The sequence below is a fragment of the Pseudophryne corroboree genome, chromosome 9 (genome assembly GCF_028390025.1).
Source record: "Pseudophryne corroboree isolate aPseCor3 chromosome 9, aPseCor3.hap2, whole genome shotgun sequence".
Classification (NCBI taxonomy): Eukaryota; Metazoa; Chordata; class Amphibia; order Anura; family Myobatrachidae; genus Pseudophryne; species Pseudophryne corroboree.
Window position 1 is genome coordinate 471530243 of NC_086452.1, and position 24389 is coordinate 471554631.

General features: G+C 42.7%; 1 protein-coding gene across 1 annotated transcript in view; it reads right to left on the reverse strand.

Annotated features, from left to right (window-relative positions):
* PARP3 (poly(ADP-ribose) polymerase family member 3) overlaps window positions 1-24355 on the reverse strand; it is an 89291-nt gene extending 64936 nt beyond the window's left edge. The window contains exon 1 of the mRNA XM_063941363.1: window positions 24271-24355. The gene's annotated coding sequence lies outside the window, so the exon portion shown is untranslated. The remainder of the gene's footprint in view (window positions 1-24270) is intronic.
* Between the last annotated feature and the right edge of the window lie 34 nt (window positions 24356-24389).

Sequence of the window (24389 nt, forward strand, 5' to 3'; positions counted from 1 at the left end):
GCCTTTGTGAGGTTACACCAGGTAGGGGCTGAGACTAGACACATACCTTCCGCCGCTTACATTGGCCGTGATCGACTCCAGTGTTTTTACCCTGGGCAACCCAGAACCTGTCATAAGTGTGGTGACTTCCGTCACCTCAGTAGTGATTGTGGGGTGATTAAATGTGCTTTGTGTGGCCAGTTGGGGCATGGGTCCCGGGAATGCAGCAAGGTCAGGTGTAATCTTTGCGGTACAGTTGGTCATCCCTACAGTCGATGCCCTAAGGCTTCGCATAATTATAGTGCAGGGGTGGAAGAAGTGGTGCCGGAGGTTGGTCCTGGTCGAGAAAGTAGCGTACCGGTTACTATGCAGCATCAGGACATCTCGAAGAGAATAGAAGATGGTGGGAAAGAGAAGGTTCAGCCTGAAAAGGGGGAGGCATCCTTTCAGATCGTCAATAAAGGGAGGAGGAGGAAGCCTAAAAAAAAGGAGGCAGATTTTATTTGCTCAAATAGGTTCGATGTCCTGTCTTCTTCTGATGATGAAGAAGAGGGGGAGGTGGTCATGGTTGGGGGCAAAGAATTAGTTTTTGTCCCAAATGTCTCAAAAAATAGAAAGCCAAAGCAGGCCTCTAATCTGTCAGTTGCTGGGAAGGAGGTTGTAGCTAAGGATAAACAGGGAAAAATGGGACAAGGTAAAGCCCAAAGCAAAACTAAGCACTTGGAAAGAAATGGTTCTCAGGGGGAGCTGGAGTGGGACCCTGTGGGGATTGAGTTGAGCCAGGCTGTAGGATCCCTGTTAGACGTGGTTGAAGTAGCTCAGTGTCCAGAAGGGGAAGTCCCTCATTCTTCAGATGAGGTGTTGGTGGTTGATGAAACTCCTGGGTCCCCTGGTGGGGGTGGTCCCGGAGGCGGCTCCTTTATTAGTACCCCAAAGGCTCCTGATCCGGATCCTCCCCCGGACGAGGTGGTAAAGGTGGAGGGGTGTGTTGTTGGGGAGGGGATTGGTAGGAAGGGGTCCGAGAGTCTACTTAGTGAGACTGTGGTCCCTGTTGCTGATAGTGTGAGTGAGGAGGAGGGGGAGGAGGAAGAGATCTCCCTGTCTGATGAGGATGCTATCCCTTTTGGGGTGGCATGTAAAAGAGTTGGATCCTCGGATGAGGACTCTAAAAGACAAGCAAAGAAAAAGTGAATGGGATCCTACTTCTATAATCCAAGAAACATGGATCCCCAACCTATGCGATGTGCCACCATTAATGTGGCTTCCGTGTTTTCCGAACGTGCTCGTTTCTTGGCCTTTGATTTTTTCAACACGGTTGATGTTGATTTTTTATTTTTGCAGGAGACCAGGATAGGTGACCTGGCCACACTTCATCGGGCCAAGGGTCAGTGGAGGCGTGGGCCTTCCTTCTGGTCTCTTGCGTCCGAGCCGTACGGTGGGTTGGCAGTGCTTTTTACTGATATGGTAAACGTGCACAGGATTATAGAATTACAGGTAGGTAGGTGCATGGTTTTGGATGTCAACCTGAGAGGACATGACCTGAGATTAATAAACATCTATGGGCCCCAAACAGCTTGGGACAGGAAATGTCTTTTCAGGGAGATAAAACCGTTTCTCTTTACGGCCCAGCAGATCATCTTTGGTGGTGATTTTAACACCGTTATTAGGCCAAAAGATAGGGGAGTCACAAAGATGACCCTGGGCTATGATTCCAATTTTTTAGTTAGCATGATTAGAGAGGCTGGTCTGGTCGATGTGCATGTTCGCCATTTCCCAGACCTCACTGGTTTCACCTATCATTGTGGTAGCCGTAGTTCTAGGATAGATAGGTTTTTTGTTAAGGAGTCCTCGAAAACTTTGCCTCCTGAGACAAAGCCAGTAGAGTTCTCCGACCACGTTTTTCTGTGTGTTGCTTTGAACGTCTCAGAAACCCCTCAGAAAGGGCGGGGCCTTTGGCGTTTGAATTCTGGGCTCCTAAAGGAGGAGGGAGTTAGACAGTCCTTTAGAGACTTTTTTCAACTGCAGGAAACACTTCTGGAGGCTGGTTGGAGTAGATCTGAGTGGTGGGAGGAGTGTAAAAAGAGGACTCAAAGGTTTTTTCAAAGGCTGGTAGCCAGGAGAAACTTGACAAAAAGATGTATCTACCAGAGCCTGAGAAAAGAACTAGATTTCTTGATCTCTGGGCGTGGGGATTGTGGGGAAATCTCCCGGGTGAAGGCTCAGATGAGAGAATATCAGTATGATCGTCTGGCTTCTTTGAGTTTGGAGAGGGATTATGGAAAATACCACTCGCCTGATCCCTACCAGAGTTGCAGAAAATCAGTTGATTTGAGGGAGGTCCAGGGCCTGTTTGATGACCAGGGTACTCTTCATGGAGACAGGGAGGGTATTTTGGGAGTCATCAGGTCTTATTACTCCGACCTTTTGTCTGAGCAGCCACTCATTAGAGAGAGGATGGATCGGTTCCTGGGGGAGACACCTGGGCTTGAGCAGCTTGAGAAACAATGGAAAGAAAAGGATTGTCTCTTTGTTGGCGCACTATAAGAAGAAGAATGAGTATTTAAAATTTAACTTTTAATTCCATATGGATAAAATACCTGACAATGTGAAAAATCATGAGACAAAATTACAAACATTACACAAAAATAATAAAAAAATAACAGATCCTACTATGTGTCTTTATTGTGTCCATATAATTTATAATGCTTGACTGTGTGCAACTATAGTCAGAGCCTGGCCACACGTAAATAACTGCTCATGTAAACCCTCATTCATTCAGGTATCTTTATTGATTACAATTTAGAAGGAGGGGTATAATACTGTGATCAGCAGTCCTTGCTCATTAAGGTTTAAGGCTTTATTCCATGTTCATATTTGTGCATGTGTGAAAGGAACCAAGTTATGTCAACTCTACATACAGTGATACTCAGTAGTTATTGCTCAAAATCCCGCAATTATGGCTCATGTATGGCTTTATCGTATAATTATTAGGTTGCTGTCTTATAGCATTACAGTGAATCGTGATTATAGTGATACAATCCTAGGGCTGCTTCTCTGTCTATTGGTTACACTCAGTGACCTGACAAGAGTATTTATGTATCAAAGATGTATTTCCACCATAAAGATAAATATAAGTGTCAGCTATCCGCTGTGTCTATTTATAACACAGAATTCCCACAGTCTAAGTACTATGCTGGCTAAATTTCAGGGGGATTCATTTGTATCTCCCACTTGTGGCTGTTCTATTGGTGTCTCAAAAGATAGCACCAGTAGTTAATTTTATAGCCTTGCCACATTCATTACAACAGTTATCACTTAGACTGCAGGTTTCCATACACTTTGTTAAGTCGTCACCAGTAGACCATCATGTCTATTTATTATATATAATATCCTGCTATAATATGATCCTGAAGCTGCTCCTCTGTATATCGGTTACACTCTGTAGCCTGATCAGAGATACGCTTCCTACCTTAAGGATAAGTGTCAGCTGTCCGCTGTATATATATAACACAAAATTTCACACAGCCTGAATATTCTACTAACTCGATTTATCTAGGTGGTTCAATGGTATCTTTCTCTTATGGTTGTGCTATTGCCCTCTCATAAAATAGCAGTAATAAATAATTTTCATAGCATCACTACATTCATTGTAACAGTTGTCACTTGAACTGCAGGTCTCTATTCGATTTATTAAGATGTCCCTGATTATCCTGCTATAATACAATCCTAAAGCTGCCCCTCTGTCTGGTGGTTACACTCAGTAACCTGATCAGAGGTGTGCTTCCACCATGAAGATAAATATCAGTTGTCCGCTGTGTATACTTATGGCACAAAATTTCCCACAGTCTGAATGTTCTGCTAACCAAATTTATCGGGTTGGTTAACTTGTATCTTTCCCTTGTGGTTGTTCTATTGCTCTCTCACAGAATAGCAACAGTATCTTTCATATTATTGCTACATACATTGTAACAGTTGCCACTTAAACTGCAGGTCTCTATTCACTTTATTGAGATGTCCCTGGTAAACTGCCGTATTTATTTATTATGTATGGTATCCTGCAAAAAATATACACAGCCGCGTTTGAAGATAATATCCGACAATTGGGCCACACTAGCTCTCACTGTTGAGTAGGTATAAATGATCTGCTGTGTGCATTAATTACACACCTTCCCCATAGTATATGACATAATATGCTTGCGTGCTATGCTGGTCTAATTTGACCACATGCGTTCTTGCTAATCAGCTCAGGATTGAAATTCTACCTCTAGGGTAATGTAGCTATTCAGTTAATGACTCAGTATATCTGTGTGTATATTATTTATTTCCAAGTTTTATTGCTCATATAATATACACCTTATAGCTCACCTCACCTCTATCCCAGAGGATCTGACTGCTATTGAGTGAGCGTGAGCTGTTCACTGTATTTGCTGATCATACAGAGTTCCCTCAGTCATTAAAAAACTATATCTGCCTGATGGACTGATTGAATTGGATCAGGTTTGTTCTATCTGATAAGCTTCAGGTCCAGTTCTATCATATACTGAGCACAATGGCCCCCCTATTAAATGAACGTAAACCTGTAATCACCTATCAGTGATCTTTCATCCCATCCATGAGCTTGATTATATCATATACACACTGCACCTAATGGCTAAGAATTCTTATGGTAGATTTAGCTCTATGCACACATTTTTTTAAAACATTCATTAAACTATTATTGACACATAGCAAGTGAGCTGGCGTCCTGGCGCCGCTCTGAAACGCCCACGTGCACGTTTCACTTTCGCTTCATCAGGGCTAACCCGATCGCCCTGCTCGGAGACGTTAAAAAGGCTAGACGGACCAACCGCAATGCAGTTCGGCTGTCATGTGACTTGCTGTTTAGAGACACTGAGACGTATCCCTTCCCCTCCGTATATACCTGATTATGCAACACTCTCTGATGTGGTAATGATCTGCTGTGGATAATTAATGAGAATCACCTCTAAGACGTGGGCATACAAAGTGGCAATCATATAATCTCCCATATAGTATCATCACATGTGTCCCCCTCTCCTCCGTATTGAGCAAATTAATAAAAGAAATATTGGAGTTTTAAATGATATTATGTAAGTTGGTCAATATAAATTGCATGCATGATTCAGCAATGGAAGAGGGATCCCCATTATGTGATTTTACAATAAATGTTATACTAAATTCACTACCGGGTAACAACATGACGGGGTTCTTTACTTTTGCTGGCATTATGATCAGAAAGGGAATTTTATAGATGGACAAGCAATCTATACTAGTGTATTAAGCACAGTATATGTTATTTCCTACATAGAATCCTTCAATTGTTGTTATAATTGTGATTGATTCCAGATATGGTCTCATAAATTGAATTAGAAAATGATTTCGGGTAAGTATATATATCCATGGTTGTAAACCCTAAGAGTGTATAGTAATAATTATTGTGACATGTGTATAACTGAAGCAAAATCCGTAATAAAAGATCTGTGATTAAATTGAAAATAAAAAATAATAAAAATAAACGTGGTGAATGTGTTGGATCATTATTTTAGTTAGTGACCCTGTTGATTGTGTATGTCCATAAATATTAAAAATATTATGGTAATTGTAGAATTGCTAAACATCCTACCATGTGTATAAATGATGAAAGAGAATGATTGTGTGTGGTAAGTGCAGTGTGAGCCATAATTATAAAATCTTACATGTGTGTGTGTGACTGTTAATGCTACGTGAACAAATCAGCGAACATGGTGAAAAATCAAACAGTGAATCAAAAAATATTAATAAATAAAAAACGTGAAAAAATCGTGTATATGTGTGTATGTGGTGTGTGTGAAGAACATCTCTTCGTGCTCTATACGAGTACTATACTCAACTGTAATTTCATAACTTATTGATAGTATTGGAAAAGATTCCTAAATTATCCATCAGTGTTCCCCATCTGTTACTTATAAAAAAAATATTGATATTCCAGAGGTTGCTACTATCAACCTAAGTAGTTCAGATATATTTATTGCAAAATACTAGTAGATAATGGTATGTCTAATGGTCTATCCAGACCCCAATATCAAGTACATGTCCTCCTCTTATATGGGGATCAGAGTTAAATTGGCTCAATTTCTTCAGCCATTTATATTGACACTGGATTGTCATGATGGCCATATAAGATACCTTAACTTGTGCCCAGTTCTTACTTCATGTGTAAAAACTTACATCATGTGAGAGGGTTAGAGGCAGTCAAGTTTTTCTTGGATATGTGCATACAGCACGACTTCAATACTTTTCTTCTCTCCCTGTTGAAGTTTATACTTACCAAAAATTACTTCACATGTAACGATCGGTACTATCTCCAGGTGAGGGGCACAGCTATGGGGACGGCTTGTGCCCCCACGTATGCTGGCCTCTACCTGGGATGGTGGGAGAGGGAAATTGTTTTCCAAGAAAGTCATGAAAAGTACACTGAACACATCATAATCTACCTGAGATATATTGATGACGTCCTCATCTTGTGGGACGGCGATCAAATTCTTTTAGAGGAATTTATTTCTATCCTCAATAAGAATGATATGAACCTGAAACTTACGGGTGAAATGAGTCAGGAAACAATTAACTTTTTAGACCTGACGATAAGAATTGAGGACGATGGGTCAATCTCAACTGATGTATTTAGAAAAGTTACGGCTACAAATAGCATCCTACATTCGTCTAGTTCACACTTACCGGCAACTATCAAGGGGATCCCTAAAGGTGAATTGTTACGCACCAAAAGGAATTGTTCAGATCCCATCAGCTTTTCTGTGAGAGAACAACAATTGGTAGACAGACTGAAGCAGAGAGGCTACAGCAATAGGATCATCAAAACAGCAAAACGGGACATTAAAACCTATCCCAGAGAATCCTTACTTGTCCCCAAGGTCAAAATCCCCAAGGAAGAACCAGTGAGATTTATCGGCACTTTTAACAACAAATGGCGTGAAATCAATACTATCCTGCAAAAGCACTGGTCGGTTTTACGAACGGACAACGATCTGAAGGAAATGCTACCTGAAAAAGTACAAACCAGCTGGAGGAGGTCCCGCAACCTCAAGGACATACTAGTCAAGAGTCACCTATCATCCCAAAAAAAACCTATCCATCATAAGACAGGATCTTATTGCTGCAGGCAATGCAAAGCCTGTCAGTATATGATCCCTAAAACTGATTACCAGGATAGGTATGGCAGGAAGTGGCACATTGACAATTACATTGATTGCACAACTTCTGGAGTTGTGTACCAACTAATTTGCCCTTGCAACATGGTATATATCGGTAAGACGATAAGACCATTAAAGGTTAGATTACTTGAGCATGTTGGCAGTATCAGGAATGCTAGACAGGACAAATTGAGATTTAAAACTCTGACCCCTGTAGCCAACCACTTTCTACGCCAGCATAATGGGACCCCGAAGGGCCTCCAAGCGTTTGGCTTGAAACATTTCAGCAAGGGCATTCGGGGGGGTGACATTGATGGTGACCTCCTTAGATTTGAGAGTAAGATGATATTTCTGATGGGAAGTCAACATCCTAAAGGACTGAATGAGAACAACAGTTACTCACCTTTTTTATGATCATAGCAGTGAACTTGCTGCATGTGTAGGACATCACCCCCATTTCCACATTCTAGTTACGTGAACAATGATTTTTGCTAGGTGGGCACTATCACCATGATTTTAATCATGTAAGTTTTTACACATGAAGTAAGAACTGGGCACAAGTTAAGGTATCTTATATGGCCATCATGACAATCCAGTGTCAATATAAATGGCTGAAGAAATTGAGCCAATTTAACTCTGATCCCCATATAAGAGGAGGACATGTACTTGATATTGGGGTCTGGATAGACCATTAGACATACCATTATCTACTAGTATTTTGCAATAAATATATCTGAACTACTTAGGTTGATAGTAGCAACCTCTGGAATATCAATATTTTTTTATAAGTAACAGATGGGGAACACTGATGGATAATTTAGGAATCTTTTCCAATACTATCAATAAGTTATGAAATTACAGTTGAGTATAGTACTCGTATAGAGCACGAAGAGATGTTCTTCACACACACCACATACACACATATACACGATTTTTTCACGTTTTTTATTTATTAATATTTTTTGATTCACTGTTTGATTTTTCACCATGTTCGCTGATTTGTTCACGTAGCATTAACAGTCACACACACACATGTAAGATTTTATAATTATGGCTCACACTGCACTTACCACACACAATCATTCTCTTTCATCATTTATACACATGGTAGGATGTTTAGCAATTCTACAATTACCATAATATTTTTAATATTTATGGACATACACAATCAACAGGGTCACTAACTAAAATAATGATCCAACACATTCACCACGTTTATTTTTATTATTTTTTATTTTCAATTTAATCACAGATCTTTTATTACGGATTTTGCTTCAGTTATACACATGTCACAATAATTATTACTATACACTCTTAGGGTTTACAACCATGGATATATATACTTACCCGAAATCATTTTCTAATTCAATTTATGAGACCATATCTGGAATCAATCACAATTATAACAACAATTGAAGGATTCTATGTAGGAAATAACATATACTGTGCTTAATACACTAGTATAGATTGCTTGTCCATCTATAAAATTCCCTTTCTGATCATAATGCCAGCAAAAGTAAAGAACCCCGTCATGTTGTTACCCGGTAGTGAATTTAGTATAACATTTATTGTAAAATCACATAATGGGGATCCCTCTTCCATTGCTGAATCATGCATGCAATTTATATTGACCAACTTACATAATATCATTTAAAACTCCAATATTTCTTTTATTAATTTGCTCAATACGGAGGAGAGGGGGACACATGTGATGATACTATATGGGAGATTATATGATTGCCACTTTGTATGCCCACGTCTTAGAGGTGATTCTCATTAATTATCCACAGCAGATCATTACCACATCAGAGAGTGTTGCATAATCAGGTATATACGGAGGGGAAGGGATACGTCTCAGTGTCTCTAAACAGCAAGTCACATGACAGCCGAACTGCATTGCGGTTGGTCCGTCTAGCCTTTTTAACGTCTCCGAGCAGGGCGATCGGGTTAGCCCTGATGAAGCGAAAGTGAAACGTGCACGTGGGCGTTTCAGAGCGGCGCCAGGACGCCAGCTCACTTGCTATGTGTCAATAATAGTTTAATGAATGTTTTAAAAAAATGTGTGCATAGAGCTAAATCTACCATAAGAATTCTTAGCCATTAGGTGCAGTGTGTATATGATATAATCAAGCTCATGGATGGGATGAAAGATCACTGATAGGTGATTACAGGTTTACGTTCATTTAATAGGGGGGCCATTGTGCTCAGTATATGATAGAACTGGACCTGAAGCTTATCAGATAGAACAAACCTGATCCAATTCAATCAGTCCATCAGGCAGATATAGTTTTTTAATGACTGAGGGAACTCTGTATGATCAGCAAATACAGTGAACAGCTCACGCTCACTCAATAGCAGTCAGATCCTCTGGGATAGAGGTGAGGTGAGCTATAAGGTGTATATTATATGAGCAATAAAACTTGGAAATAAATAATATACACACAGATATACTGAGTCATTAACTGAATAGCTACATTACCCTAGAGGTAGAATTTCAATCCTGAGCTGATTAGCAAGAACGCATGTGGTCAAATTAGACCAGCATAGCACGCAAGCATATTATGTCATATACTATGGGGAAGGTGTGTAATTAATGCACACAGCAGATCATTTATACCTACTCAACAGTGAGAGCTAGTGTGGCCCAATTGTCGGATATTATCTTCAAACGCGGCTGTGTATATTTTTTGCAGGATACCATACATAATAAATAAATACGGCAGTTTACCAGGGACATCTCAATAAAGTGAATAGAGACCTGCAGTTTAAGTGGCAACTGTTACAATGTATGTAGCAATAATATGAAAGATACTGTTGCTATTCTGTGAGAGAGCAATAGAACAACCACAAGGGAAAGATACAAGTTAACCAACCCGATAAATTTGGTTAGCAGAACATTCAGACTGTGGGAAATTTTGTGCCATAAGTATACACAGCGGACAACTGATATTTATCTTCATGGTGGAAGCACACCTCTGATCAGGTTACTGAGTGTAACCACCAGACAGAGGGGCAGCTTTAGGATTGTATTATAGCAGGATAATCAGGGACATCTTAATAAATCGAATAGAGACCTGCAGTTCAAGTGACAACTGTTACAATGAATGTAGTGATGCTATGAAAATTATTTATTACTGCTATTTTATGAGAGGGCAATAGCACAACCATAAGAGAAAGATACCATTGAACCACCTAGATAAATCGAGTTAGTAGAATATTCAGGCTGTGTGAAATTTTGTTATATATATATATACAGCGGACAGCTGACACTTATCCTTAAGGTAGGAAGCGTATCTCTGATCAGGCTACAGAGTGTAACCGATATACAGAGGAGCAGCTTCAGGATCATATTATAGCAGGATATTATATATAATAAATAGACATGATGGTCTACTGGTGACGACTTAACAAAGTGTATGGAAACCTGCAGTCTAAGTGATAACTGTTGTAATGAATGTGGCAAGGCTATAAAATTAACTACTGGTGCTATCTTTTGAGACACCAATAGAACAGCCACAAGTGGGAGATACAAATGAATCCCCCTGAAATTTAGCCAGCATAGTACTTAGACTGTGGGAATTCTGTGTTATAAATAGACACAGCGGATAGCTGACACTTATATTTATCTTTATGGTGGAAATACATCTTTGATACATAAATACTCTTGTCAGGTCACTGAGTGTAACCAATAGACAGAGAAGCAGCCCTAGGATTGTATCACTATAATCACGATTCACTGTAATGCTATAAGACAGCAACCTAATAATTATACGATAAAGCCATACATGAGCCATAATTGCGGGATTTTGAGCAATAACTACTGAGTATCACTGTATGTAGAGTTGACATAACTTGGTTCCTTTCACACATGCACAAATATGAACATGGAATAAAGCCTTAAACCTTAATGAGCAAGGACTGCTGATCACAGTATTATACCCCTCCTTCTAAATTGTAATCAATAAAGATACCTGAATGAATGAGGGTTTACATGAGCAGTTATTTACGTGTGGCCAGGCTCTGACTATAGTTGCACACAGTCAAGCATTATAAATTATATGGACACAATAAAGACACATAGTAGGATCTGTTATTTTTTTATTATTTTTGTGTAATGTTTGTAATTTTGTCTCATGATTTTTCACATTGTCAGGTATTTTATCCATATGGAATTAAAAGTTAAATTTTAAATACTCATTCTTCTTCTTATAGTGCGCCAACAAAGAGACAATCCTTTTCTTTCCATTGTTTCTCTTCTAGCCCATTGTCTATGGCGGCACCCCCACATATCATTGTCAATTGATTTATAATAATAAAATTGGGGAATCATATTAGATTATTATTAGCATTACTAATTGAATTAGAGTCCAGTGCGGAGGATTGTGTTCCCTTCTCCCCTTTTCCCTGAATCTATACTTGAGCAGCTTGATCCTTCTTTTGAATCTTTGGGGAATGATGTGACAGTGGAGGAGGTCAAGAAGGCTATAGACGGTTTGTCTATAAAAAAAATCTCCAGGCCCAGATGGGTTAACATCTGAATTTTTTAAAGTTTTCTCAGACATCTTGGCTCCTCATCTTGTAGAGGTATTTAATGAAAGCCTGGGTGAGGGAGTGCTCCCTCCCTCTATGAGATCCTCTGCTCTCATATTATTGTCTAAAGGTAAGGACCCAGCCCGTATTGAGAATTGGCGCCCCATCGCTCTTCTCAATACGGACAGAAAGATTCTGGCAAAGGTACTCTTTAATCGGCTGATGGAAGTTTCCGGGCTGTTACTTTCCCCGTCTCAGCATTGCACTGTAAAGGGTCGAAGCACCTTTAGTGCTGTCCTTGGCATCCGGGAGGCCGTGGAGCAATGTCGTGCTGAAAAATGGGGTAAGTATTTGCTGGCATTGTACCAGTCCAAGGCTTTTGACCGGGTAAATCATCAGTACCTGTGGGCTGTGCTGGAAAGGTATGGTCTTCCAGTAAGGGTGGTAGATTGGCTACGTGTCATTTACAATCAGGCTGAGAGCTTCCCGCTTGTCAATGGTTGGGTTGGGCCCACGTTTTCGGTTGACTCGGGTGTCCCCTGAGCCCCCTTCTGTACGTATTCGCAATTGACCCCTTTGTGCGGAGGATTGAGTGCAGTACTGTTGCAGGGGTGCAGCTGGGCCCTGGGCTACCACTGAGGGTGGCGGCCTACGCGGATGACGTTACTGTGGTCGTGTCGTCTGTGGCAGAGGCGCGTGACATGGAACGTCTTATCTGCGAGTATTCTGAGGCTTCGTGCTCCAGGATCAATCAGGACAAGTGTGAAGCTTTCTGGATGGGGGAGGAAGGTGACGAGTTTACCCTTCCGGATAGTCTCCCCCGTGCCAGTCCAGAGATAAAAGTTCTAGGTATTAAATTTGGCCGTGGTGATTATGCCACTCAAAATTGGGATTAGAGGCTGGAAGATGCTACTAGAAAGGTGCAGTCCTGGAGAGGGTGGCTGCTCTCTTTCAGGGAAAGGGTTGATTTGTGCAAAACCTACTTGGTTCCGCTTTTCTTGTATGTCAGTTATGTGTGCTTTTTGCCACAATCTTTGTGGACCAAGATGTATTCTTTATTCTTCCTGATGTTATGGGGGAATAGAATTAATCTGGTCAAGAGAGGGATCACCTACAGATCGAGGGAACAAGGGGGGCTGTGTATGGTCAACCCTGTAGTGTTTTTCGCTACAACTTTTTTAAAGCTAAATCTAGGGAGTTTGTTTCTAGAAACTCCCCCTCGATGGGTAGAAAGTTTTAGGGCTTGGGTGTCTCCCTTCCTCGGTTTATGGATGGATGGTGGCCGAGTAAAAACCCTTGGAGTCCGGCATGGCTACCTCCCGATCTACGTTATACTGTGCTTGAAGATGACAAGGCTTTGGGGGCTGGAGGTGGGTGAAGTCAAAAACTTCTCTAGAAGGGAGTTGGAGAGAAGAATTTTACAGACTCACTTCTATGCTCCGCTGTCATTAAGGGACTGCCCGGGCAGTGTCTGCTCAGATGGGTTGTCTCTGATTAATTCTCAGAGAATCCCACTGAAGTTCAGAGATATTGCCTGGCTTTCCTTCCAAGGGAGACTTTATGTGCGGGGTAATCTCAAGTGCCGAAGTGCCGATGATCGTGGTTGCCCACGTGAGGAATGTCTAGGGGAGGAGGAGACAATGGACCACTTCCTCCTTGAGTATCCCTTCAATATAAAGGTTTGTAAAGCGGTTTCAAGGGCCTTACGCATCCCGTGCCTTTCGGGGCATAGTTACCCTGAGTGGGTTTATGGGACGTTCAAAGGGTATAAAGGATATGATTTAACCACAATTTTTTTAGTTTAGCAATTAGGTTTCACACATGGGGTGCACGGTGTCAGGTTTCCCTCAGAGCAAAGGTCCTCCCCTGTGAAGTGGTGGTGGGAAATATTCTACACGAGATTAGGGGGATGATGGATATGGACAGGAGGAGGTTGGATGCTGTCGAGTGGTCCAGGCTCTGGCGCCACTTGAAACCCCCTTGAGTGGGTAGCAGAAATCCTTTTCTTGTTCATCTTTTGGCTTTCTGTTCTTCACCTCCCCGTAGATTTTCTTTTTCTGGTTCTTTTGTTGAGACGGTTTACATGTGGCTAAAAGGTTTCATTCATTTTTTCATTGCTTCTGGTTATGATGTGTATTGTTTGTATAGTAGGTTGGTTTTGTCTAGATGATATATGTTAAGCTGTACTGGCAGTATGTGCAGCCATACAAGCTTTGTTGATTTCTGTTTGGTTGGCTAGACAACAATTCAGTGTATACTGTGTGTCTTGTTTTATGAATTTTACCATATTTATATAATATATGTTGCAATTTTCTTAATAAAAAGATACCCACTTGTATTTTGCTTGGCCCAACGCTGTTTTGAGCATGAAATACACTGGCAAAGTGGGCACACACACCATATTTTACCATTTTGAATAAGTAGCTGTAGTTTTGCAAGGGTTAACTAGTCTTGGGCCACAAATTTGACCCCCAAAAACAACAGAGGGTGGTCACTTGCATGTGACCCACTTGTATTTTGCTTGGCCCAACGCTGTTTTGGGCATGAAATACACTGGCAAAGTGGGCACACACACCATATTTTACCATTTTGAATAAGTAGCTGTAGTTTTGCAAGGGTTAACCAGTCTTGGGCCACAAATCTGACACCTGAAATCAACAGAGGGTGTTCACTTACATATGACGCAGTTGTATTTTGCTTGTCCCAACGCTTTTTTGGGCATGAAATAAACTGGCAAAGTGGGCACACACACCATATTTTACCATTTTGAATAAGTAGCTGTAGTTTAGCAAGGGTTAACTAGTCTTGGGCCACAAATTTGACCCCCAAAAACAACAGAGGGTGGTCACTTACATATGATGCAGTTGTATTTTGCTTGGCCCAACGCTGTTTTGGGCATGAAATACACTGGCAAAGTGGGTACACACACCATATTTTATCCATTTTGAATAAGTAGCTGTAGTTTTGCAAGGGTTAACTAGTCTTGGGCCACAAATTTTACCCACAAAAACAACAGAGGGTGGTCACTTGCATGTGACCCACTTTTATTTTGCCTGGCCCAACGCTCTTTTGGGCATGAAATACACTGGCAAAGTGGGCACACACACCATATTTTACCATTTTGAATAAGTAGCTGTAGTTTTGCAAGGGTTAACCAGTCTTGGGCCACAAATTTGACACCTGAAATCAACAGAGGGTGGTCCCTTGCATGTGACCCACTTGTATTTTGCCTGGCCCAACGCTGTTTTGGGCATGAAATACACTGGCAAAGTGGGGACACACACCATATTTTACCATTTTGAATAAGTAGCTGTAGTTTAGCAAGGGTTAACTAGTCTTGGGCCACAAATTTGACCCCCAAAAACAACAGAGGGTGGTCACTTACATATGACGCAGTTGTATTTTGCTTGGCCCAACGCTGTTTTGGGCATGAAATACACTGGCAAAGTGGGCACACACACCATATTTTACCATTTTGAATAAGTAGCTGTAGTTTAGCAAGGGTTAACTAGTCTTGGGCCACAAATTTTAACCCCAAAAACAACAGAAGGTGGTCACTTGCATGTGACCCACTTTTATTTTGCCTGGCCCAACGCTCTTTTGGGCATGAAATACACTGGCAAAGTGGGCACACACACCATATTTTACCATTTTGAATAAGTAGCTGTAGTTTTGCAAGGGTTAACCAGTCTTGGGCCACAAATCTGACACCTGAAATCAACAGAGGGTGGTCACTTACATATGACGCAGTTGTATTTTGCTTGGCTCAACGCTGTTTTGGGCATGAAATACACTGGCAAAGTGGGCACACACACCATATTTTACCATTTTGAATAAGTAGCTGTAGTTTAGCAAGGGTTAACTAGTCTTGGGCCACAAATTTGACCCCCAAAAACAACAGAGGGTGGTCACTCACATATGACGCAGTTGTATTTTGCTTGGCCCAACGCTGTTTTGGGCATGAAATACACTGGCAAAGTGGGCACACACACACACACACACACACCATATTTTACCATTTTGAATAAGTAGCTGTAGTTTAGCAAGGGTTAACTAGTCTTGGGCCACAAATGTGAACCCCGAAAACAACAGAGGGTGGTCACTTGCATGTGACCCACTTGTATTTTGCCTGGCCCAACGCTGTTTTGGGCATGAAATACACTGGCAAAGTGGGCACACACACCATATTTTACCATTTTGAATAAGTAGCTGTAGTTTTGCAAGGGTTAACCAGTCTTGGGCCACAAATGTGACCCCCGAAAACAACAGAGGGTGGTCACTTACATATGACGCAGTTGTATTTTGCTTGGCCTAACGCTGTTTTGGGCATGAAATACACTGGCAAAGTGGGCACACACACCATATTTTACCATTTTGAATAAGTAGCTGTAGTTTAGCAAGGGTTAACTAGTCTTGGGCCACAAATTTGACCCCCAAAAACAACAGAGGGTGGTCACTTACATATGATGCAGTTGTATTTTGCTTGGTCCAACGCTGTTTTGGGCATGAAATACACTGGCAAAGTGGGTACACACACCATATTTTATCCATTTTGAATAAGTAGCTGTAGTTTTGCAAGGGTTAACTAGTCTTGGGCCACAAATTTTACCCACAAAAACAACAGAGGGTGGTCACTTGCATGTGACCCACTTTTATTTTGCCTGGCCCAACGCTCTTTTGGGCATGAAATACACTGGCAAAGTGGGCACACACACCATATTTTACCATTTTGAATAAGTAGCTGTAGTTTTGCAAGGGTTAACTAGTCTTGGGCCACAAATTTGACCCCCAAAAACAACAGAGGGTGGTCACTTGCATGTGACCCACTTATATTTTGCTTGGCCCAACGCTGTTTTGGGCATGAAATACACTGGCAAAGTGGGCACACACACCATATTTTACCATTTTGAATAAGTAGCTGTAGTTTTGCAAGGGTTAACTAGTCTTGGGCCACAAATTTGACCCCCAAAAACAACAGAGGGTGGTCACTTGCATGTGACCCACTTTTATTTTGCCTGGCCCAACGCTCTTTTGGGCATGAAATACACTGGCAAAGTGGGCACACACACCATATTTTACCATTTTAAATAAGTAGCTGTAGTTTAGCAAGGGTTAACTAGTCTTGGGCCACAAATGTGAACCCCGAAAACAACAGAGGGTGGTCACTTGCATATCACCCACTTGTATTTTGTGTGGCCCAACGCTGTTTTGGGCATGAAATACACTGGCAAAGTGGGCACACACACCATATTTTACCATTTTGAATAAGTAGCTGTAGTTTTGCAAGGGTTAACCAGTCTTGGGCCACAAATGTGACCCCCGAAAACAACAGAGGGTGGTCACTTGCATATCACCCACTTGTATTTTGTTTGGCCCAACGCTGTTTTGGGCATGAAGTACACTGGCAAAGTGGGCACAAACACCATTTTATAAATTGCCATTTTGAATAAGTAGCTGTAGTTTTCCAAGGGTTAACTAGTCTTGGGCCACAAATTTGACACCTGAAATCAACAAAGCGGGGTCAGTTACATATGACCCACTTGTATTTTGTTTGACCCAAAGCTGTTTTGGGCATGACATACACTGGCAAAGTGGGCACACACACCATATTTTACCATTTTGAATAAGTAGCTGTAGTTTTGCAAGAGTTAACTAGTCTTGGGACACAACTGTAAGACCTGCAATCAACAGAATGTGGTCTCTTACATATCACCCACTTGTATTCTGCCTGGCCAAACATTGATTTGTGAATGAAATACGCTGGGAAAGTGGGCACAACCACCATATTATAATTTACCATTTTGAATATGTAGCTGTAGTTTTGCAAGGGTTAACTAGTCTTGGGCGACATATTTGATACCAGAAATCAAGGGTTAGATTACCTCCTTATCGCACAGGGGAGTCATAGAGAGCCTATGTTGCGTTAAAGTTGGCTGAAGTCAGCTCCTATCCTTGCTTGAAGGAAGCTATACTCAGCAGGATTGGGGTGACGGGTCCCAGCAAAGCCCAAGAATATTATGAGTTGCAGCTGAACCCATCTGAGCCTCCAGTGGTCAAACTGGCATAATTGGCCAGACTGAGTAAAACCTGGTTACAGACAGATAAAACTCTTCTCAGTGGGTAGTGGAAGTGATGGCTCTAGACAGGTCTGGGACTCTAGGTCGACCAGAAAAGGGTCGACACACCTTAGGTCGACATGGACAAAAGGTCGACAAGAACAAGGTCGACATGGAAAAGGGTAGACATGAGTTTTTTATGTTTTTTTTTGGTGTCGTTTTCTTCGTAGAGTGACCAGGAACCCCAATTAGTGCACCGCATTACCTCGCATGGCTCGCTTCGCTCGCCATGCTTTGGTCATGGTGCCTTCACTCCGCTCCGCTTGGCACAGATTACCGTTCCAATCGTAGTCCACGTGGATGAAAAGCTTCCAAAAAAGAAAAAAATTGTGAAAAACTCATGTCGACCTTTTTCCATGTCGACCTAAGGTGTGTCGACCAATTGGCGGCGACCTAAGGTGTGTCGACCTTTTTGTTGTCGACTTGGAGTCCGGATACCCTCTAGACCAGGCTATACGGGTATCAGACCGTGGTGTAAAACACTGGGCCTTTGCAGGCTGACCCCCAGACAATTGAGGAGCTAGCAGTGGTGATTGAAAGGTACCTGACCCTGGGAAATTTTAATAAAGCCAAGCAAGGGTTACAGCCAGTACCTAAGCCCATTACCCAGATCCCCATTGTTAAACCAAACAGCCCGTCTCCAATCATATGTTTTGAGTGCAGAGAGCCCAGTCATGCACAGCAGTACTTCCTAAAGCAGGGTGAGCTAGTGGATTGCAGCTCAGGGAAAACAGCACAACCTGTATTCAGTATGGCGCATGGAATTATTTCCCCAGCTGAAACTACCGTTTCATCTGATGGTACAGATTGAAGGCTGGGATATCTGGGCCTTGGTTGATACTGGCAATGAATTGTCTATCATCTCTGCTAACCTGGTTCTTCCCGGGTCTGGCCAGGTTGTGCTTCTGGTAAAGATGCTATGTATACTTGGTGACATAGAAGAATGCCCATGAGTGCACCTGCCAGTGGTGATTAAAGTAAGACCAGTAAAAATGGTATCACAGTAGCTTCCAAACCTCCTTATCCACTAATCCTGGGCCAGGACTTCCCACTGTTGCAGGAGTTTGTTACCTGGCATGACATTGGAAGACCGACAAAGGTTAAGCTGTCGCAGGGGCCAAGATCTACTGGAAGCCAAGGTTGTATGACTGTAAAGCCCTCTCTTGCCAGTGAGATTGAGACACATTAGTCCCCCATTTGCGAAAGAGTGTTTTTGCAGGACTTTAGGCGAGATCAACATAACGATGGCAACTTGTCCAATACTTTTTAAAATGTGGTAGTGGTAAATGGTAAGGTAAACTCTGCTTTACCACCTGAAGGTGTACCTTACTTTATGTGAAAAAAAAATTGTTTTACCTTGTAACTTATTTGCAAGGTAAAAGGGTAGACCAGTTGCTGATTCCCCGAAAACATGAGCAGCGGGTATTGAGGGCGGCTCACATGCATTTATGGGGTGGCCATTTAGGGGAGAGGAAAACTCTCCAGCGTATCCAGCTATGGTTCTCCTGGCCAGGCATTCATGCTGCAGTAAAAAAATATTGTCAGGGATGCCCAGTGTACCAAAACAATGCACCCCAGACAGAATTTAGGACGACCTTGGTTTTCCGGACTATAATTTCCATGCCTATTGAGCCAATTTTTATAGATCTGATAGGGCCAGTAGAAAAATCGGATCATGGGCATCAGTATATATTGGTGACGGTGGACTACTCCGGGTATCCGGAGGCCATACCACTATGTAACATGAAATCTAGCACTATTGTCCGGGAGTTCTTGATGCTGTATACCCGTCTAGGAATACCAATAGAGGTCCTGACCGTCTAAGGTACCCCTTTTGTGTCTAAATTAATGAAATACCTGTGTCGCCTGTTAAAGGTGGATAGAATTACCATTTCGGTTTACCACCCGCAGACAGACGGCTTGGTTGAATGCTTTAACAGAACCCTTATGCAGATGATGAAAAGGGCAGTGTCACAGGAGAAGCGAGATTAGGACCTACTCTTACCTTAGCTAATGTTGGCAGTTTGAGAGGTACCCCAAGCCTCTTTTATTATTATTATTATTATTATTATTATTATCCTTTATTTATATAGAGACTTTATATAGAGACTGTATGGGGTTTAGACCCTTCAAACTCCTCTATGGTAGACAACGCAGAGGGATACTAGATCTATTAAAAGATGGGTGGGAGCAGCAATTGTCCCAAGGGGATGCGGTCAAGATCCCGCCGGACAGAATCCCGGTGGTCGAAATACCGACGCCGGAACCCCGACCGGCACAATCCCGACATATTCTGCCTCCGTGGGTGTCCACGACACCCATAGAGGGAGAATATAAAAGTGTGCCGAGCATAGCAAGGCACCGTGCCTGCAGCGTGGCAAGCGAAGTGAGCCCGCAAGGGGCTGCGTTCTGCTCGCCACCCCTGTCGGGATTGTGTGGTCGAAATTCCGGCGTCGGTATTTCGACCGCCGGGTTCCCGTCCAGTGGGATTTAGTACTGATCCCGTCCCAAGAGCCTAACATCGTTCAGTTTGTGTCCCAATTGTATGGCTGTCAAAGGCAAATTGCGCCACTTCTGACCAAGCATATGGTAAGAGCTCAACAGGATCAAAAACGCAGTCATGGCATTACTGCTGTCAACCGGACTCTCAACAGGGGCAACAAGGTACTGATACTTGTGTCTAGGTACGGCAGGAAGGTAGAAGGAAAGAGGTAAAAGTCTACCATGTGAATTTGTTGAAGCCTTGGAAAGTGCCAGTCATCCCTCTTTAGTGGCCATGAAAACCCCAGAATGTCAGGTGCCTACTGAGGTAACTTAGAGTCCTAGCCAGAAACAAGAAGTGGTAAACTTAGTAGCACAGTACCAGGTTGTGTTCTCTGCCCTCCTGGGGAAAACTCAAATCATACAGCATGACAATGTTACTCCACCCAGGGGGGTGATAAAACAAAGGCAATATTGTATATCTGAGGCCCAACAGGCAGCAGTAAAACGGGAACTGGAAGTGATGCGGCGCTTGAGGGTCATAGAGTAGTCAAACAGTGAATGGAATAATCCCATTTTTTTTTAAAACCCAAGCCTTTTGGAGCTTTGAGATTCTGTAATGACTTCAGAAAGTTAAATAAAGTTCCTCGGTTTGATTCCTATCCTATGCCCCGGGTTGATGAACTGGTAGAAACTTAGCAATAAGCCAGTATCTAACTACGCTAGATTTACTGAAGGGGTACTGGCAAATTCCTCTGATGGAAGCCGCCAAAGCAACAACAACCTTCTCTACCACAGTGGGTTTGTTCCAGTCGAACCTTCCAAAGGTGGATGCAGTGTTACAGTCTCTACAGGCACAAGGGTTCACAGCTAACCTGGAGAAGTGTGCCATCATAACTGTGGAGGCAAAGTATCTGGGGTATATTGTATGCCAAGGGTAAGTTAAACCTCAACCCAGCAAGGTGGAAGCAGTCTTCACATGGCCTAAGCTAAAATGTATGTCGCAACTCAGGATATTCTTTGGTCTGGTGGGCTATTATCGTAGGTTCAGGGGTGGAACTTGCAGCGGTGCAACCGGTGCAATGCACCAGGGCCCCTCCACGATGAAGGGGCCCACAGCCAGAGGCACTACAATGAGTCAGACTGACTCATTACATGCCATCTGCAAGCAGCCGGTTCCCCTAAACAGAATGAGGCTGAGCTCTGGCCAGAGGGGGAGGTGGATGCAGTGGAGAAGTCTGGAGAAGGGGCCATTTTCCCCTCTCATTCACAGGCAGCCCAGCTGTTTCTTTTTGCTACCGGAGGCGGAGCATCACGTGACCATGCGGCTAAATTGTAGAGTATCTGAGGTAGTGCAGCTGCATTCCTTGTAAGGCGGTCAGGCAGCTGTGTGTTTATTTTTATTTTATTATACATTTTTCTAATTGTACATTTCATCCTGCAAACTCAGAATCGCGGACCTCGAAGAGGCGGAGCCTACATTGAGGGGGCGGAGATTGGTAGGTGGTGGGCGGGGTTGTTACAGTAAGCTGGTCTCTCTGCAAATAGTAATGGTGACTGTGCATTGACATATAACATACAGCACAGCATAGTGACCCCACTAAGGCAGCCAGGCACAGGGTCATGTGTTGTCACCCAGGGTGCATGTGCTGCTGCTGGCTGCATGATGCATAGTGTGGACATCTGTCTCCATGGGCCTTGTGTATCCTTGTACAAAGGAATTGTCCCATCTTTATACAGTGAGAAGTCTCCTGAGTTTTTGTGGGAGTTGGATACAATTGGCCGACAGTTATCATATTGATATTCATTATGTCGACATGAAGAACTGTCAACAAACAGTCCCTTGTGATCTAGCAGTTTCGTACTTTATACCGGTGACAGCAGTGCCTTTTTCTGGATCACATTGCATTGGCGATGTCTCAGCAGTGTTCTGGTGAGTATTTTCCCCATTATCCCTAATCCTTCCCCTAGTAGCTAACCTTAACCTTTATCCCTCCCCACAGCCTAACCCTAGCCACCACCCCAGTGCCTCACCCCACCCCCAGCAGCCTAACCCTAAAACTTTACTGTAGTGCCTAGTATATTGGCGTTACGTGTAAAAGGAGCTCTACTGTGTGGCGTAATGTGTATAAGGAGCTCTACTGTGTGGCGTAACCTGTATAAGGGGTATTACTGTGTGGTGTAACATCTATAAGAAGCACCACTGTGTGGCGTAACGTGTATAAGGAGCACTATTGTGTGGCGTAAAGTGTATAAGGACCATTACTGTGTGTTGTAACGTGTATAAGGAGCTCTACTGTGTTGCGTAACATGTATAAGGAGCAGTACTGGGTGGAGTAACGTGTATCAGGAGCACTACTGTGTGGTATAATGTTTATTAAGAATACTACTGTGTGGCGTAACATGTATAAGAGGCACTACTGTGTGTTGTAATGTGTATAAGGAGCACTACTGTGTGGCGTAACGTGTAGAAGGAGCTCTACTACGTGGCGTAATGCGTATAAGAAGTAGTACTGTGTGGCGTAACGTGTTTCAGGAGCACTATTGTGTAGCGTAACGTATATAAGGAGTACTACTGTTCAGTGTAATGTAATGTAAATCGGTGTAATGTAATAAGGTTGCACTACTGTGTGGCATCATTTGAATTGGTGGTACTATTGTGTGCCCACACCCCTTTTCAATGAGACCATGCCCTATTTTTTTGACACACATGTTTTGGATCTTGGGGGAGCTGGGGATACGCATTTTGTTGCACCTGGGCCCACCATGGTCTTGTTCCGCCACTGCGTAGGTGCATGCGCGAATTTGCCACAAGGCAGCATCATTCACTGAATGTCTGAGGAAACAGTCCCCAGACAAGATCTAATCACAGATGTGCTAAATGTAGCACAACTACAATCATGTACTCTGACATGCGGGTGGATGCCCAGCACAGGGCTAGTTCGCCCCGCATGACTGGCCCTAGCCCCCCCCCATCCCCCTCGCACAGGTATAAAACCATTGCACGGTGTCGATGATTTTGTACCTGATGAGTAACTCCCTGCAAACGAAGCTCCTGCACGCTGGCAGTCCGCTACTCGCCACATCCCGGGTCGCAGAGTCTGTGTGTAACACCACACAGCTGCCTCGGGCCACCCCCCAACGGTCCAGACAAGCCTCCGTTGTCCGGACCGTGGTTCTAAAGCCGGTGGCATGCCCCTTCCCACCACATGACCGCCTCTGCCTGTCAATCAGGCAGAGGCGATCGAAGCCCTGAGATGCTGATAGAATCTCACTGGGCTCCCGGATTGCGCACGCGCAGGGCGCACTCCACAAAGTAATTCAGACTGCGATTGTTACCGCTGCAGTGATGCAGTCAGAATTACCCCCTAGGCCCGCAGAGACTACATTGCAGAATTTAAGAAAAGCTTTATGCGCAGAGACTGTATTGATAGGCTCCTGATTCCAGGTGTCAAATTTGTGGCCCAAGACTAGTTAACCCTTGCAAAACTACAGCTACTTATTCAAAATGGCAAAATATGGTGTGTGTGCCCACTATGCCAGTGTATTTCATGCCCAAAACAGCGTTGGGCCAAGCAAAATACAAGTGGTCATATGTAAGTGACCACCCTCTGTTGATTTCAGGGGTCAAATTTGTTACCCAAGACTCATTAACCCTTGCAAAACTGAATGATCTGAATAAGAAGCGGGAGTTCGAATAAGAAGTGAATAAGAAGCTAACTTCAGCATCGTAATAATCTTGACAATAAAATACAAATAAAGATGATAATAATAATAATATTATAATGATGGTAATACAATAATAATGCTAATAGTAGTAATAATAATAATAGTAGTAGTAATAAAAATAATAATGATAATAGTAATAATAATACAAATGATAATACAATAATAATGGTAATAGTGATGATGATAATAATAATAATAATAATAATAATAATAATAATAATAATAATCACTATTGGTCCCCAGCTGCTGCTCAGCACACGGAGTGAAGGAGTTACAGGAGAGACGTGACGTCACCGGTGGGCGGTATTAGTGGGAGCCCGGACACCAATAGCGGCAATAGAACGGAGCA